Source organism: Hypomesus transpacificus, chromosome 3 (assembly GCF_021917145.1).
Source record: "Hypomesus transpacificus isolate Combined female chromosome 3, fHypTra1, whole genome shotgun sequence".
Classification (NCBI taxonomy): domain Eukaryota; kingdom Metazoa; phylum Chordata; class Actinopteri; order Osmeriformes; family Osmeridae; genus Hypomesus; species Hypomesus transpacificus.
In genome coordinates, this window is record NC_061062.1 from 13630544 (window position 1) to 13648107 (window position 17564).

Below are 17564 nucleotides of genomic sequence, written 5' to 3' on the forward strand. Positions count from 1 at the left end.
TCTCTCTCTCTCTCTCTCTCTCTCTCTCTCTCCATGTAGAGTTAAGGACCCACAGACATTTGGTCCTAAAGCCTGCTTGTGAAGCTTTGATGCACTACGTAAACCTCTAGAATGAAGATGAAGAGTTAGGACTAACTGACAATGGACACCGTCTTCAGTAGGCTACAGTCAAACGAGATAGATACTGTGCAGAGCTGATACTTTTGAAACCCCTACAGGGGATGGGAATGGCTAGCTGGTGAAACATTTGACTGCAAAACAAGCATTGGAAGTTTCAACCTCCCTTTTTTGGGGGGGATAAAAGGGTCTGCTAATTGAATGCATAAGAGCTGTCCATTACAGTTTGAGAAGACCCTGTCGCTTTTTACATTTACGACAAAATACTTTTCTCCCTGCTACAATATTAGTTATTTATTCCCCCCCCCAAAAAAAACTTGATTGGCAGACAATACTCAGAGTACTCAGTTATATTTTACTGAAACAAATGTTTCTGGAAAATACGTTTACGAAGAAGCAATATCTCAATGGAACAATAACAACATATGATCAACTCAACATTCCAGCGAGTTCAAATGCTTGAACATGTAGTGACAGACTAAGTACTCACTCTCAAATACATCTGTCATAATACAACTTAAATGTTACATTTCGTTTTCTAAAGATTTCCTTAGGAGGTGAATGAAGGCCTGTAAGCCTATGTCCATGTCTCAGTTCATCATGCCTGGTCTGCAATCTGACTTCCACGTCTGTCTCCGACATGTGTTTTTCATAGAGTAAGTAAATAAGTAAGACTTTATTTATATAGCACTTTTCATACAAGAATTGCAGCTCAAAGTGCTTTACATAGAGTGCTTGGAGACTTCTGTCCTGCTTGATGAATGATTAATATGTAGAGATCCTGCGATCAAAGGAGACAGCTATGTCTGTTAAACCGTCCTGTGTGTGTATGTATGGTTACACACACATCAGTTGCGTCTCAGACACAATCATCCGAGAAGTCGGCAGAGGATGAGAAACTGAGCCTACATATACAGCTGGAGGTCATTTCTCAGGGTGTCTTGAATTGCGTTTTATTATGTTAAGGTAGGCTACAGTAAATCATTCAACTCCAGTATCTTAATAAGTTGCAGAGGTTCTATAGCACCCGTTGCCTAGGCAAGTTTAATCAAGAACAGCTTTGGAAGGATTTCAGGAATTTGACCTCATGGATGATCAGGAACAACCGAATGTCTCTTCTTTCTTCATCCTCACCTGCCCCATCTCCCCCTCACCCAGTCCCTCTCCCCCCTCACCCAGTCCCTCTCCCCCCTCATCCAGTCCCTCTCCCCCCACACCCAGTCCCTCTCCCCCCTCACCCAGTCCCTCTCCCCCCTCACCCAGTCCCTCTCCCCCCACACCCAGTCCCTCTCCCCCCTCACCCAGTCCCTCTCCCCCCTCACCCAGTCCCTCTTCCCCCTCACCCAGTCCCTCTCCCCACTCACCCAGTCCCTCTTCCCCCTCACCCAGTCCCTCTCCCCACTCACCCTGTCTCTTCTCCACCCTCATCCAGCCTCTTGTCTCTTTTCACCCTGCCTCCTCCATCCCACACATTGCCTCGTCTCATCCTGACCAGCCATCCCTTACTCTCCCCCTCACCTTTCCCTTCTCCCCCCAACCCCTGCCCTACTGCCTCCTCACCCAGCACTACTCCCTCCTCACCCGGCCTCCTATATCCCACACACTGCCTCCTTTCACTCCTCCCACTCAGCCTCTACCCCATTGCCTGGGGTCTCTTCTTATGGTGCCATCTTGACCTCCTTATGACTGGCCCCGTATCTCAGGATGATCTCAAATCAAATCAGAAGATTCAATTACCATAGCATCGCTACTTTCAATAGGCTTCAGAATTAATGCTTTGTCTCAGGATTTATGAAAGACAGGGTTGGTAATGTTGTTGTGGTGTGCCTTTACGTCAATGCAATGATTGAATGGGATACCTGTCTACAGACCTACCACTCGGCAGAAGTCTAACACCACATTTATGTTTTGGGGCAAGTGGCTTTGAATAGAGTGAGTGGGATTGTTTGGTTTGAATCCTTTCAAACCCAAGCAAAAACTGGTTGTATTTGCAAAACTTACCGACCCTACCTTTAAGTGACATTTCATACAGACCAGAGACAACAAAAAATGATCTGTTTGTAAACTGAGAAAGAAGTAGTGGAGAGGGAAATAAGGAGGAGAGCTGGAAGGATGACAGAAGAGGTCTTTGAGTACTGAAATCTTGTCTGTGTTTCTCTGTAATGATTTAATTTAAGAGGCATGATGTGTCTGACAGTCACGGCCCATCTCATCTCTACCTTGCAGGAACTCTGTGCAGTGACCATGTGTGCTTTCTGGAGAATACACTCAGACTTTATCTCACACTGCTGCCATTATAACCAACACCATCATCACTTCCATCACAATCACCACCTCAAATATTATCACCACTGTCACCAACAACCAGATAACCTTTTCAATTCACCCAATATCTCGGGTTTGATTTACGATGTGTTTTCATTGAGAAGCCTGATTCCCAAGGCAGCGACAAACCTGCTATGAAAATGTTGCAGTGGGAGAGTGAGAGACTTGTGTGTGTGTGTTTGTGTGTGTGTGAGACTCACCACTCTCTCTATATTCAACAATCTACAGACGGAACCATGGAACAATTCAAAAAGGTTTTGTGAGGTTCTTTGTGCATTACAGAATTGTCGGAATCTAGTCTCATGCAGAATTCTGTATTCAGAAGATGACAGGGATTTGCTAAGTAGAACTTGACCCATTCATGACATCCAGACAGTGTATTTCCCTCACACATGGGTTGTGAAATGATGAGGAGGTGACAACCACAGCAAAGCTTCTCTGTCATACCCAGGACACCTAGGCTCCCCTTCATTATTACTCACAGCATGTTCCATTGCGTTACGTCATCCAGGGTACAGAGCATCACCTACACCATCTGTAAGTGAGCTCCACTGTGCCTGACAGAGATGAGAGACCGGCCTGGCCCGACCCTGCAAGCTGTGGATCACCTTGTTCCTGGACCCAACACCATCAACAACAGGACGCAGATGAGCATTTTTTGACAGCAAGACACAGTCATTCACAGTCAACACAGTCAACCACTGATCTGTCTAACTAAACAAGTGTAATTTAGCTTTGAGAATGTGAAGAGAAATAGTACTCATCTGCTCAATTGTCATAGTATTGCAATAAAATTATTCAGACATTTAAAATTACTCACTGTTGACTGAGGTATGGCATTTTGTTGATATTTTTGAATAGTTGTTTCTACTTAAATGTCATTCAACTTTGCTATCCTGACAATCCAACACTTTGGATGTGGACATCTGTATTGGGGAGCAATCTGGATAACATTTGGATATCATACAGTATTCTCATTCATTTTGTCTTATTCAATTCACATTCCTACATAAATACATACTGCACTGTACAAACACCCCTGACAGAAAGTTGAGCTATGCATAGACTATCACAGCCATGGAGGCTGCTCAACAGCGGCACATCAGTGTTCCTGGCATCTTCCCAGTTTTGCACATGGCTTTCAACTTCATAACTTTCCTATCAGATCTGGCTATGTATGGAGAGGGGAAAAAAGTCCTGTTATTTCATTAAGCCTGGTCTGAAGCAGTCGGAAAACATAATGCGTTGAAATGGATGGAAGAAAAAAACAACAGTTTTTCTGTATTCACAAGCTTATTATTGATTGCCAGACTCCAGTCTTATCACCTCTACAGTGGCTCCATTGTCTCACCAATTGAGAATAATGTGGAAATGTCATTCAGGTCGAAGTCTTCTGTGTTGAATCATAAGGGAACAGCCCATGATGACATCACCTCAACACAACTATGATCACACAGACAGTAGAACTTCAGGTTTGTACGTATTTTGATAATTCAAGTTTTTCCCTAAAGGGCCAACATTGGGCTAAAAACTCTGTTGTGAATATTACGGCGCGCAGAGGTAATTCTCAATTGGCTTTTTTGTTGACAAAACAAAGGATTGTGATGATGTGATCAATTGCTGTCAAGTGCAGAAATGAATGGCCAATCATCCATTAAGGTGTACAGTAAGTGCTTCAAATGAGTATATACAGTTTAAATACAGTTTAAATACAGTTAGAAATAGTCTATCCTACATCACAACAAGCCTACAGACTGGCTGTCTGCTGTTGTCCCTGCATCACTCATACATCCCTTAGCTGACTTGATTATCATTGTCAGGCTACACAAGTGTCCTTGTCAACAGGAAACTGTTTTTGCTTGATGTTTAATTTAATAAGAGTTCAAGACAGACAGGCTTGTTTAGGCCTGCCAGTGTCTGTCTCCTCCCATCCAGACTCAGTGCTGCTGATGTTCAACTCAACCACATGTAACCAGCAAATCATTGTTTTCTTGGGATTGGTAATGCAGGACCAAAGGCTGGAAAGGCAGCATGGATAAACATTCTTTTTTTTTTAATTCTGGGTACTTTCCAAAGCAACCGACGCATTATTTTGATTCAGTGATTCACACTGTTTAAAACAATGGGATTCCAATGGATTTTCACTGTCCCAGAATACTACTCTGTGTGCCTGTTCCTTAATGTGTTCTTTGAGCTTAAGATAGCTGCCAAATTAATCAGTGAGAGTGAAATAAATTGGACCAAATGACACCAGCCTCTTTATCATATTTCTGTGGTGAAGACTTGCCCCCCTTGAGCGTGAGATGCTAGAGAGGCTGTACTGCAACACTGTACAAAGAGAGATGCTGGAGAGGCTGTACTGCAACACTGTACAAACAGAGATTCTGGAGAGGCTGTACTGCAACACTGTACAAAGAGAGATGCTGGAGAGGCTGTATACTGCAACACTGTACAAAAAGAGATGCTGGAGAGGCTGAATACTGCAACACTGTACAAACAGAGATGCTGGAGAGGCTGTATACTGCAACACTGTACAAACAGAGATGCTGGAGAGGCTGTATACTGCAACACTGTACAAACAGAGATGCTGGAGAGGCTGTATACTGCAACACTGTACAAACAGGGATGCTGGAGAGGCTGTATACTGCAACACTGTACAAACAGAGATGCTGGAGAGGCTGTATACTGCAACACTGTACAAACATAAATGCTTCAAAGGGCTTTGTACACTTTCACTGAGGCCAATATCATTGTCTTGTTTATCTTCTCTGTCTATCCTACTTTCTTTCTTTGCCTCTCTGTCATCCCATTTCTCTGTCTCTTTCACAAGTTCGCTATGTGTCCACTACACATCTCTTTCTCTTTATTTCAATTTTCACTCTTTCTCTGTGAAACAGGTTGAATACATGAATAAGGTTGAATAAATGAATATAATGTCCTGTTAAACAGCTTGTTTTGTAGACTCTGTTGACAGGTAGCTAAAGGCCAAGCAGATCCGTTTTCCCTCTGGAGACTACATATAGGGGTCGGAGATCACATGACACTGTGCTGATTATACAAACAAGAAGTCAACTGATATAACAGGTCACCTCACTGCATGAAACTCACCCCAGTTTATGTGTATGTGTGTGTGGGGGTTTGAACATCAGAGGTAGTCGTGCTGGGTCTTGCTCTGAGGGCAAAGACCGAGCCAAATAAAATGGCTTGAATTAATTTCCCTTTGGACACACACTGCTGGTCTTTGTTAGGCTCTAACCTAGGGAAAATCACAACATAAAATGTCCTGAATCGAAGACATCGGATGCTTATCCCATTAGATGGGGATATCTCTGTGGAGTGATCCATTTCCACAATTCTGGAGGAGACTTTACCCAAATGGAGGATGGAGTACTGTTGAGGGAAATGGCGGAACACTGAGGGTATCTGAAGACAGGGCTGTGAAAGATGGGAAAAAACGATGTGAGGAGAGACGAGTGAAAACAGGGATGTGAAGGGATGGAGAGTGAAGGGGTCTGGAGAGTGAAGAGAACCCCGGGCCAAATCCATACAGCAGGCCCTGACTCCAAATGATCTGGGGGAGAAAGAAAAGGGGGTAGGAAGGGAGAGAGAAAGAGGGTGTGAGAAACAGAGAGAGAAAGGGAGAGAGAGTAGTTTAGGAAATTGGACTGAGACAGTATAAAGACAGTTTAAGAGGGTGTATAAGAGTATGGGTGAGTGTTTGTTCTTGTGTGTGTGTTTCTGGATGTTTCTTCACAGTGCTCTTTGTCCGAACTCTAAGGTAGACCTCTGGCAGGCTGAGAGAAGAGAACATTCGGACACTATAATGAAACCTTCGGAAGGACTTCATATGGATAACGGTTTATTACAAACTAATGGGACCACCAGGGATCTACAGTTTACGTTTCTACACATCTAGACGCAAGCAAATTCATTAGTCTTCAATCCAATACCATGTTACCCTAACTACAGACAGATTGCAAATTAAAAAGTGATTTTTTTTTGTCTTCAGTCATCGCTAAGCAATTGGTGTCAGTCTGAGGGCTAATGAAGGACGTCTCTCACAGACATCAGCTCAGCTCTCATATTCTGTGCCAGGTTAGAGAGCTACTTTCGTGAAGTATAAAAAAAATGAATTTTTCTTCATCCGGAGCGTATTTGAAGCATTTCTGAAGAAGGGGAGTTCTTCAAGTCTGTCGTTCTGCCAGATCTTAATGTCGCCTTATGTTTCGGTTTCCATCAAGCAATGGGGGTGGGGTTGAGGGTGGGCACGCGCACAGGCAGGATAAAGCAATCCATCAATAGGAAACAAACTGGATGGAAAGAGGAGAAGAGGGGACATTGGGAGAAGGTGGTATAAGTGAGTCGGATGGGGTAGGAAATAAGGGTAAAAGCAGGAAAGGATAAGAGACGGCAGACAGAGAAGGTAGAACAGGGAAAGGGGGAGGGTCTACGGTCTAGCCATGAGCTAGAGAAAGTGCTGTTCATCTCTGTCCTACTGATGTCATCATCCTGATCAGATCTGGATCACCACATTATTTCTGGACTCACACTCCTGCAGCACAATACACACACAAACACACACACCCACACACATAATCTACAGTATACACCAGCCCAGGTACACAAACCCACATACACACATTACTACTCATAAAAGCTTTGTTCTGTTTGACGCGCATACGATCCCTTTGTGTCGTTCCTGGCCAACTTTAGTCCTGTACCGCTTGGTCTAGAAACACCAGTCTCAGTGTGTCACTGCTGAAATATTGAACAAGGCTCAGCTGGGGATGGAAGAGATCACACAGAGAGACAACCGACCAGCTTAGCCGAAGTTGGATGTGTGGAGGGAGTCAGATGGCTGAGCGGTGAGGGAGTCGGGCTAGTAATCAGAAGGTTGCCGGATCGATTCCCCGCCGTGCCAAATGACGTTGTGTCCTTGGTCAAGGCACTTCACCCTACTTGCCTCGGGGGGGATTGTCCCTGTACTTACTGTAAGTCGCTCTGGATGAGAGCGTCTGCTAAATGACTAAATGTAAATGTGTGTGTGTGTGCGTGACGAGTGTGCCTACTCATTTCGGGAGAGTCAAAACGTGAGTGTGCTTTGGAGAGAAATGTTTGCATGATGCAATGCAATGCTCAATGCAATTAGGCCACTCAAAAACGGTAAAACTCAGAGCTCTCAGCAGATGTTATAGATCACAAATGTTCATTGCAGGAGAAACAGGGCTTGAGTGTAGAGTTAATCAATACTGCCATCAGGGGAGCCATTGTAAAACACATTGCAGTGGCTCAATGAGCTATGGTGTTTGCTAAAGATAGACAGATAGGAAGATAGATGACCCCACCCTCTCTACCTCTCTCTTTCTCACACACTCTCACACACACTCTTTCTCTCTCTCCCCTACCCCATCTTCTCCTCTTCTTCTCTCGATGTCTTTCTCCAGCTAGATTGATGCTTACACTTAAGAGCAGTGTAAGAGGAGTCATTACTGTAAGTATAACGTGTCATTCTGCCTGGTGGCAGCATGGTGGACCACATCCAAAAACTTAGCACAGCATACAGGGACAGCGGAGAGAGAAAGAGATTCAAGAGGCATTTACACAAAGAAAAATGGTCTGTCAGAACGCAGTCAAATGCCGCTATTCCTGAGAGACGGTAATAAACTGGAGAAGAAAAAATGTTGTCATTTACAGTAATGAGACAAGAGATAAATTATGAGAATTCACAGCAGAGGCCAGGCCCAGATCGTGCTTGGATTGTCACACTGATAGTACTATGAATGGAGAATGTTCTTACGGTAAAGGGAGCTTTTAATTATTTATAAATAAATACAAATCTGTGCCGGAAAATATGCCTTAAACATTTAGAACCAGGAAATGCAGTTCTTACCATATTGTCACTGTCAGCTCCTAACTGGTTATGTCTGATAGAGGCTGAGGGCATGCAAATTATTTGTGGCTCCTACAGGCTCTTCACTGACCAGTATATGTCTTCCTAACGTTGAATTACCGTAACAGGAGGTGGCAGGATGTCACTCGGAGAGTTCCATTCTGTAGCTGTCTCCTGTCTGTCTTCATAGTATTATCTCTGTCTTTTCTGTCTCCTCATCAATAATAAACCGTTACCTCCATCTAAAATGGATGAGTACATTTCACCTGCAGCTGGACTGAAGCTCAAGGTCAAAAAAACTACTCTGACCAGGTAGAAGTGCTTGAGGCCTAATTTACATAATGTTATGAGACAAGTCCACAGTGTTCCCTTCACTGAGTAAGATAATCGAGATCATCCCATACAGAAGGTACAGTACTTGACGGTATTTTCAAATGTTAATCAACCCAGGGTCAATTGGAAACATGAGCAAGAAGAAAACTGTTCAGCTACCTAGGAATTCTCAGGGTGAAGTCCTGCTCTGGGTTTTGTGTCTGAGTGGTTCTCCCTCTTGTCATAATCTGTCTCTGCTTTACTCCTTCCTTAAGGGAGGATGGACAGCCCATTCTCCAACAGAGAGAGCAGGTAAATTAACACAAGCGGAGGCAGCCGTATGGTATATCCATCGTTGAAGAACACTTAATCACCCTTCTGTTTGTCTCCAGAGTTTCCAATCATTTCGACCCAGTCATTGACCACACCTTCATTAAGCCACATGTGGCTCTGTGACCTGTAAGAGCTAATGTGGCCAATGCTAACGCTCCAGGCTGCCATCAATCGAGCGCCTGACAGACAGACAGCCTGCAGATCCAGCTCATTAGGGCTCCGGTTAGTTAGTCAGCTGGATACTAAAGAGGAACCACAAAACAACAGGAAACCAAACAAGATCAATAACCTCACACTGCATCACGGAAAGAAGATCTTAATGATTTCTCTTCCTGATTCTCCAACACTTCGTTGACTCCCCTCGTGGGTTTATGTATGGTGAAAGCTCTGCCTCTCACTGACATAAAATCTTCCATCAACAGAGAAGAAAATTGTCAACTTATTTATTCAGGCCAGAATTATAAAAAAGTATGCTAATCACAGTCATCCCCTTCATGCTGACTGAAATGTGGTGGAAAGTAGGTGTTTACGCCATAATGGTTTGACGACCATTGGCAACGTCTATACATGTTTGACCTTTCCCAACATCAGGTGTTGTGTTTAGACGACACTCAGTACGTTTTGACTCCAACTGCTGGCTCTTTGCTCTTCACCTCAGTTCAGTGGAGATGAGGGGTGGATGGTGGTGTGGTATGGATGTGGCTCAGTTGACCCACTCGTCCTCCACCTCCGTGGCTTGTCCAGCTCCTGGCTGTAAATCAAAGCAGCAGCAGCAGAAATTCAGATTTCCTTCCTTAAGTAATCAGAGACACGGCAGAACCAGCATGAGTCACACACTTGGGCTTTGGCGCAGTGGGTTAAGGGAGGCGGGGGGCTGTAGGAGGGGGCTGATTTCAGGAAGGGGAAGGCTGCAGGTGGGGGTGGGGGGTGGGAGAGTGAGTGCTGAGTCTTGTCTTGGCATTACAGTAGACTACGACAGATGAGCTCCCATAACAATTGTTGTGTATTTTTTCCAAAATGAATCTTCCCTCCGAGGAATCATTGCATATGTTTTTGTGTGTGTGTGTGTGTGTGTGTGATTGAGACAGAGAGAGAAAGAGAGAGAGAGAATGTCTTTCTGTGTGTGTGTTTGTGTGTTTGTGTGTGTGTGTGTGTGCATTCTTTGTTGTTTTACAACATCTACTTTTTGGTCTGTTTAACCTCCACTTTGTTTCTTTTGTCAGGGATTTGATGGTAAGATTGCAGTTGTATTGGAGACTGGTCTGGATATTGTTCTTGGCTTCAGTGTTGTTACAGTATTGTTATTACTGTTGGGATGTGGTTTATAATGTGTCTGGTGGGCTTTAGTAGACAGGCTTAGGTCAAGGACATACTGCTAGAAACAGACAGGTTAGAGAAAATGTGTTGTACACACACAATGTCCACACACAAAGTCCACACACATTCATACTGTAGAATGTGAAAATGTACCACGCCCGCCTCTCCATCTTCTGCTGAGGCAACCCCATACCACAATGATCATCTCCAGATTTACTAACCTGGTTTACAATGACCATCTCTGGATCTACCAGCCCAGGTCTTAACCACAATCTCAGGATTATTTTCATTTAGTTTCATTTCAAAGCTCCATTTGGCCTTCACAGACTGATGTGAACACCCTTTGCTTTTTGATGATTAAATATTTACTAGGCAGTTTCTCCTATTTAGTATGAAAGAAGAAACCTGACCGTTGCCTTGAAGCAGACCCCCCCCCCCCCCCCCCCCCCCCCCCCCCCCTAACACGGCATAATCATCGGTTTGCTCAAAGCGTGATGCGTTTTTCAATACAAACACAGGACTGGAAGGAAAGACAGGATCTAAACTGATATACCTATAAATATGAGAGGACTGAGGTGTAGACTTTCACTAATTAATCCCTCCATTCAGCATCCCCCCATCACAACTCAGCTGTTATTTCATCTCAAAGCCATGAAACTCACATTTCCAAGATATATTTCAATAACTTTGGAAGAGCGAGAGCAGGGGGGAGGGTTGACGGGGGAAATCTGACAATAAATCATCAGTGGATGATGGGTCTCAAGGGGAAACTGGCATTCCAGGGCTCCCTGAATGTGCCGGAACAAGTCTAGTAGATATTGTATTGTCAATGAGTAGTGTAATAGTTGAAGAAACAAATTACCTTCATTTTATCCCTTTGCCAATGAAGCTTGAAAATAACTCTGGACCTGTCTTCATTTGGCCCTGCCACCCAGATTCTGCTGTAGAACACAAGCATGATGTGCTCCTCATTCACAGGAGGACAGTGTGTGTGTGTGTTGAGTGTGCACGTGTGTGTCAGTGTGACCCCCGCTCAGGTCCAACTGGACCGTCTGAAAGCCCTGTTTTAACGAAAGGCACCAGGGAGTAAAACAGGGAGTAAAGCAAGTCCAAACAAACCATTATTTTTCCCGACCTGACAGATGGTTTACATGTCTACATGCACACACCAGAGAGACCACAACAGGTGTAAGTAGCGGACCGCTAGCCTACGTGGTTTTAGTGTCGCTAGCTGTGGAGCTAACAGGATAATCCCTTGCATTATGTAGCATAGCAATAGAAGTGGCGTTGATTGTGATTGTCCAGCTGTCCTCTATGGGAGATTGTCTCTGCTGAGAGGAACTGATGGGCACTGTGGGAGGATGCACAAATGGAATGCAAACTCTGCAGACATAAGTTCCCAGAACTAATGAAGCTATAGCCAGCACTGGGGGAAAGAAGGAGTGAAACTATAAGGGTCATCTCTGAGAAAAAAAGTAAGAGAGAGAGAAAGAAAGATACATAAACAGTGATAAGCAGCTAGAGACAAAGACAGACAGACAGAAGCAGAAGTGTTCTTAGTACTTTTGGAGCACAGTCATTTTGGATTGTCTTCCTTAAATCCAGTTGAGATGTATAGATATAGACATTAATCTGTCTAGTACAAAACGGTGGACAAGATGTCATTTTGTGACATTTTAAACACAGGCCACACAATTCTTACACATTTTGATTATATTAATGTTTCATTCATGCAATCCTCCTAGTTTTCAAGCCAGATACAATTACGAAAAACGCTTTGACGTATCTGGTACAGGTCAGTGGTGAACACACAAACCCACAGACGCACAAACAGAAACACACTGTCTGTGCCAAACCTGTCCTGGCCAAATTGGGGACCACAGCCCATTAAGTAAAGAAGCCTGATGAGCCTATAGCAGCCCTGTCAGACAAACACACAGGATCGATGACTGGGACACAGGGAGACTCATCAGGCCTCAGTTAGATCTGTACGTCTCGCCCTCCCTCTCAGGCTCTCTCCCTCCCTCCCTCTCTCCATCCTTCCTTTTTCTCTCCCCCTCTGCCTCCTCTATCGTTTCACCATTCATTAACCTAAATCAGCTTCTGCCTGGAGGCGGCAGTCAGTAAGGATTGTGTGTGTGTGTGTGCCTGCGCGTCTAAATCACATTGAATAGTGTTCATTATTCAATTAACTATTCAATTAGCACAAAGCTTGTGCACCCAAATGTTCAGTCCTGTATTGACTGTGTTAATGGTTGTATACATATTGACACTCGTTCAGAGACAAGTGCTGTAGAATTATTGACTGCATCTAAGTACATCTGTACCTCTGCTTAATATCAGCATAGTATTCCACCTTCCTTCTGAATGTTGCTGTGGGCCCCTGGGGGCTGGGGGATGTAGACTGAGGGGCTGTGTTGTGGGGGGGGGCTGGAGGGTTGGGGCAGGGGAGCCTGGATGTAGTGGTTGGGGCTGGAACGCTGCCTGTAAGTGAATGAGTGGATGATAATAGTTTGATGTTAACATGCCTTAATGCATCAATAACTAATAGGCCAATCAGGCAGACGTTAGTGGTGTAATGTGTCCACATAAAATCAATACAGGCAAACAGTTGGGGTCTGGCTGTACACATGGGATACTTCTGACAATGAACCTTGCAACTAAATAATTCTGTAAGGCTTTATCATAGACAGGAGCCGTTCTGGATAATGCAGATATTGCTGCTCGACAGGAGTTCTCAGTTCATTCTATGTGCTGTTAAAAGATGTATTCTTCAACATTTGAGTCCCTCAAGCATTCTACAGATCTACAAGATGGCTTGACAAAGCCCCTGTGTAGGCTTACGGTGTTCTTTCTCTCGACCGTGACAGATGTGTTGTAACACCCCTATGAAACAGCATGGGTGAACAGAAACCAGTGGACGAGACTGTGAAAGCAGCCCGGTCCCTTCCTGTCCAGGTATCGGGGTATTTATGACATAAAAGGCCTACAGCTGCCTGCTCAATACACAGAAATACCTCAGCCGTATCAAATTCTGTCTCCAGTAGAATGTCAGTATCAAAAACAAAGGGTCAAGCATGGAAAATGTAGGTAAGCCCTTGGGAATGGTTAGAGTGGGTTAGGAGGTGGGTTAGGAGGGTGGGTTGGGAGGGTGGGTTAGGAGGTGGGTTAGGAGGTGGGTTAGGGGGTGGGTTAGGAGGTGGGTTAGGAGGGTGGGTTAGGAGGTGGGTTAGGAGGGTGGGTTAGGAGGTGGGTTAGGAGGGTGGGTTAGGAGGGTGGGTTAGGAGGTGGGTTAGGAGGTGGGTTAGGAGGGTGGGATTTGGGTGGGAGTGAGTTGAGTCTTCAGATATCCACAAAGTACAGCAAAGGCAACAGCCAAGTTATATAAGATGAAGGATTCAGTTTTAAACCCCATGTTACGCACCCTTTGCCCCACTCTCTCCAAAGGAATTCCCCAGTGGCTGTAGGCTAAAACTCCACCTCATCATGGGCGAGTAATGTTTCATAACATTACTCGTCCACCACCACCATCTTAATAATAAGCAGTCATTTGAAAATAGCAGGCCTTTCAAGCTTTTCATTACCCCGTCCTCCTTCTCCACCCCCACCAATCTTCCCTCCTGTCTTTCCCCTTTTCTTCCCCTCGGCCCTCAACTTGAAAAGACCAGAGTGCTCGTTAGCAAGATGATAAATAATGACTGTGCCTCAAAGTGGAGGAACTGGAGAGAGAGATAGAGAGAAAGAGAGAGATAGATAGATAAAAAAAGACAACCAGACAGAGGTCTCCATGGACACTCGCTACCTCTTTTCACCACATTAAAATGCTGTTGGTTCTCTGATTCTCTGTTCTCCGAGGTCCGGCTCATATCAAAGGCTTGCTGGCATGAAGCAATCGTTTCTGCGTGTGAGTACAAGGCAGTGCTAAAAGTAGGCAGGCCGAACCCTAACCAAAGCTGTCAGCGGGCCTGCGTCACAAAGGCTGTTCAATCCACCCTGTTGAGCTGAGCCCTACTCGTGTGACGTAGTAGAGAGACTGAGGTCACTAGACTGCTGATGATGGTGCTGCAGTATTTTGTTAGCACGTAAAACAAACCAGTTGAACAGAAAGCCCTATCACCAGGGGGTAAAGGTATGATGGTAACGTCATTTGAGCAACTTCTCTGAGACTCATTAAACACATTGGCAAAACAATTTTTTTGCTCTTCCTTTTGGAAGCCTGTCGCTTCTTCTGTTTAGATGGGTGAAGAGTGTTTCACTAGTGTAGCAGAGTCACCAAGCCAGTAGGGGTTGGGGCCGGACTTGTTAGTTGCAAAATCCATAAAATATTCTAGTTTTTGTGGCGAAATATGGCTAGTAGAAAAGGGAGGGGGGCCCTGCTTCTGCTCGTGTCATGTCTTTCTCAGCACAAATTCGACAAGTTTACTTGTTTTTATAGCTTCTCAGTCCAAACATCAATCTAGACTATAATTATCAGCTGTTATAAAATAGCTGTATTCATTCTACGTCATTCTGTTTCTCCACAAAGATGTTATTTTTAGGCTAGAGAATTCATAGTGACAGAAAATAAAAGTAAGTGCTCAAATGTTTATCCAAAGAGAGGACTTTGGCTGATCTCCCAACTCAGTTTCCTTAATTGACTTCATTTGGGAAATCAATAAACCAATGTAATTTAAGTGAACCACTAACTTACATTGTTTCTGTTATTTTCACCTAATGTGTGTGTAATAGTAACCGTTTTTCAAAATCAAAGTTTGGGTTTTGTCCAAATATGTCCTAACCTTGTTACTTTGTAACATTTCTTTCCTAACTTGAATGACAGTATTTAACAACACAAAAAATGCATGAACGGAACATTTTGCAGCTGTTGAAAACAGCACTGTTTTAGCTGCCTGTGTGGGTTCAAGGAATAATATAAGATGAGTAAAATTGTATAATCTTTAGTTAATTGGTAACTCCTCAACATAGTCCCTGTAGTTCAATAATGTTGTCTAAGCATAAATAAAAGCTTTTATGGTGAGATTGGCCTAATTAACAACCAGCACAGCTGAAGAGGCAAATGATGTGTCTTTAAGTTACATCTTCTGGACAATAACTCAATCACCATTCCTGTCTCAGCTTCAGTTACTGGAAACTGGATGCTTTCTCTCTTTCTCGCTCTCATTCTTTTCCCCAAACACACCAGAACACATAAACACTGACTACCTTGCTATCCAACTCTAATAATATGCAGACTAATCTCTCTTACCAGTGAATATCCCTACCTGTTCGGATCCACTCTACACTCATTATAGCATACCACTCAGCATACCAACCATAGGAGCCTAGTCTTCCTGCTACGGGCCTCGTAGTAAACATGAAATATGCCTTTCTCTTCCCCGTCTGCCCTTGTTGTCCAGTCTGAGAGAAAGTGAGGTCTCAGGAGTCAATGTAAGCTTTGTTAGAAGAGCTCTCTGGAGCATCTTGTCCCCCTGCTAATAGAATCACTCCCTTGGCATTACAACTGCAACTAATGACATTAGGACCTGCTGACACTAATCTAGACTCGTTAGACGAGGCCAGGCCAGGCGTCACTGGGGCCCATGGGTTTCACCCTTTGGTGCATGATAAGTGCCGAAACAGCATCTGCTACTGGAAGAGATGGGCCACTACAAGATTGAGTGACCACCTCTCTGTCAAACCTGTCATGTGCTGTCTTATCACACTTCAAGACTTCAAGACACAAAAAAAGGAGATATGACCATACACAGGTTCATTCTTTTGGCTGACAGTCTTATTTTACCATGTAAAAAGTGTAAAGTACTCCTTAGCCTTTGTAGTATTTGTATTTTTTATACCGTAGAAGCTAGGCCATCAAATCCCTTCTATCTATCCCTGTCTTCCATCCCCTTTAGACAGGGTCTGAAGAAAATCAAGAGTAAAACAAACATTGATACTGGCTGCTTCTCATTCTGCTTCCCTTGTGAACACTGTCAAACTTTAAGCCAGGATGTTTTTCAGAGGAGAACTTTAAACCACAACTTGGCAATGCAGAGGAGTAATTGAAGACACAGAACACTTCTTGAATAATGACTCCACTTCCCCCAACACTTAGTTTCTTATAATTTATTGTTAATAAGCTTCCAGGGTTTTGCACAGAAATGTAAGAATGCATGTTTTTGATTTGCCTAGAGAGCCAAAAACCATCTAAATGGAACAAAGACCTCTTTTGTTCCACAAACAACCTCAATGTTGAATTGCAAAAAGAAAACGATTACCATGAATTTTGAAAGAAGAAAGTAAAAATTTACTGGAAAGATCCAAGCATGGCTGGCATCGTAGGCATCTTAAATAAGACAAGTGCACCTCAAGAATATAAAGCATACAGGTTTGGTGAAATGGTTTCCCTTCTAGGTTCCTCCCTCTTCTGAGCCATGACCTGCCAACCTCTGGTCAGAGCAGTACAGCCAGAGCATAAATCATTGTTGCCCTGCAACATTAGGACCTCCCCCTGGAATAAGCTTCTACCCCCAACACTGCAGGCTGAGGTATAATGGAACTTGTTCAAACTCCTGGAGAACACAGACCACATACCGTGCTCTTTACGTCAGTGTGTGAGTTTGTCTAAAACTGTTGGATTTTCAGTTGGTCAGGGGGCACATCTGTTAAGTCGGTTGGTTGCATTCTTATTATGATAACAACTGATCATGTTTCCAGACTCAGGAGTTGAAGAGCAGGGACAACGCTAGATGCCACAATGGTCAAAAAGTATACAATGTAGTAGAGAAAACTGATATGTGGAGCTTGAATGTGCTATAGCAAATGTATCCAATTGGAAATCCCTCTTCTGTTAAACCCAGAATTTCTAATGCAGGAATCCTTCATGTTAAATGGATGAGGACTAAGATTTGTCTGTGTTTCTTAGAAGGCTAGCTTTTACATGGAAGCTGCTCCTATGCGATTTCTTTATACTGTATAGGTAACCATCCTGAGTGAAACTTAGTGTTTCCTACGTTAAACACAACAAGTGACCTGATGTGGGGACCAGAGTAAGAACTGCAACCGTGTGACCGCCATTACAACTGACAAAACCACCATTGTTTTTCTCTTTCTTTCCACACAGGGTCAACAGACGATCAGCATTCCACAAGGAACAAACGAGAAACCAACGCACTAACGGGCAGGCAGACGTCAAGAAGCACCATCAAAGAGTCACTCGTAAAGAATGTCTATGAAAGAGAGAAGATGGAGGGGTTAAAAAGAGTGAGAGATAGAAATTGGACGACGCCCTTGA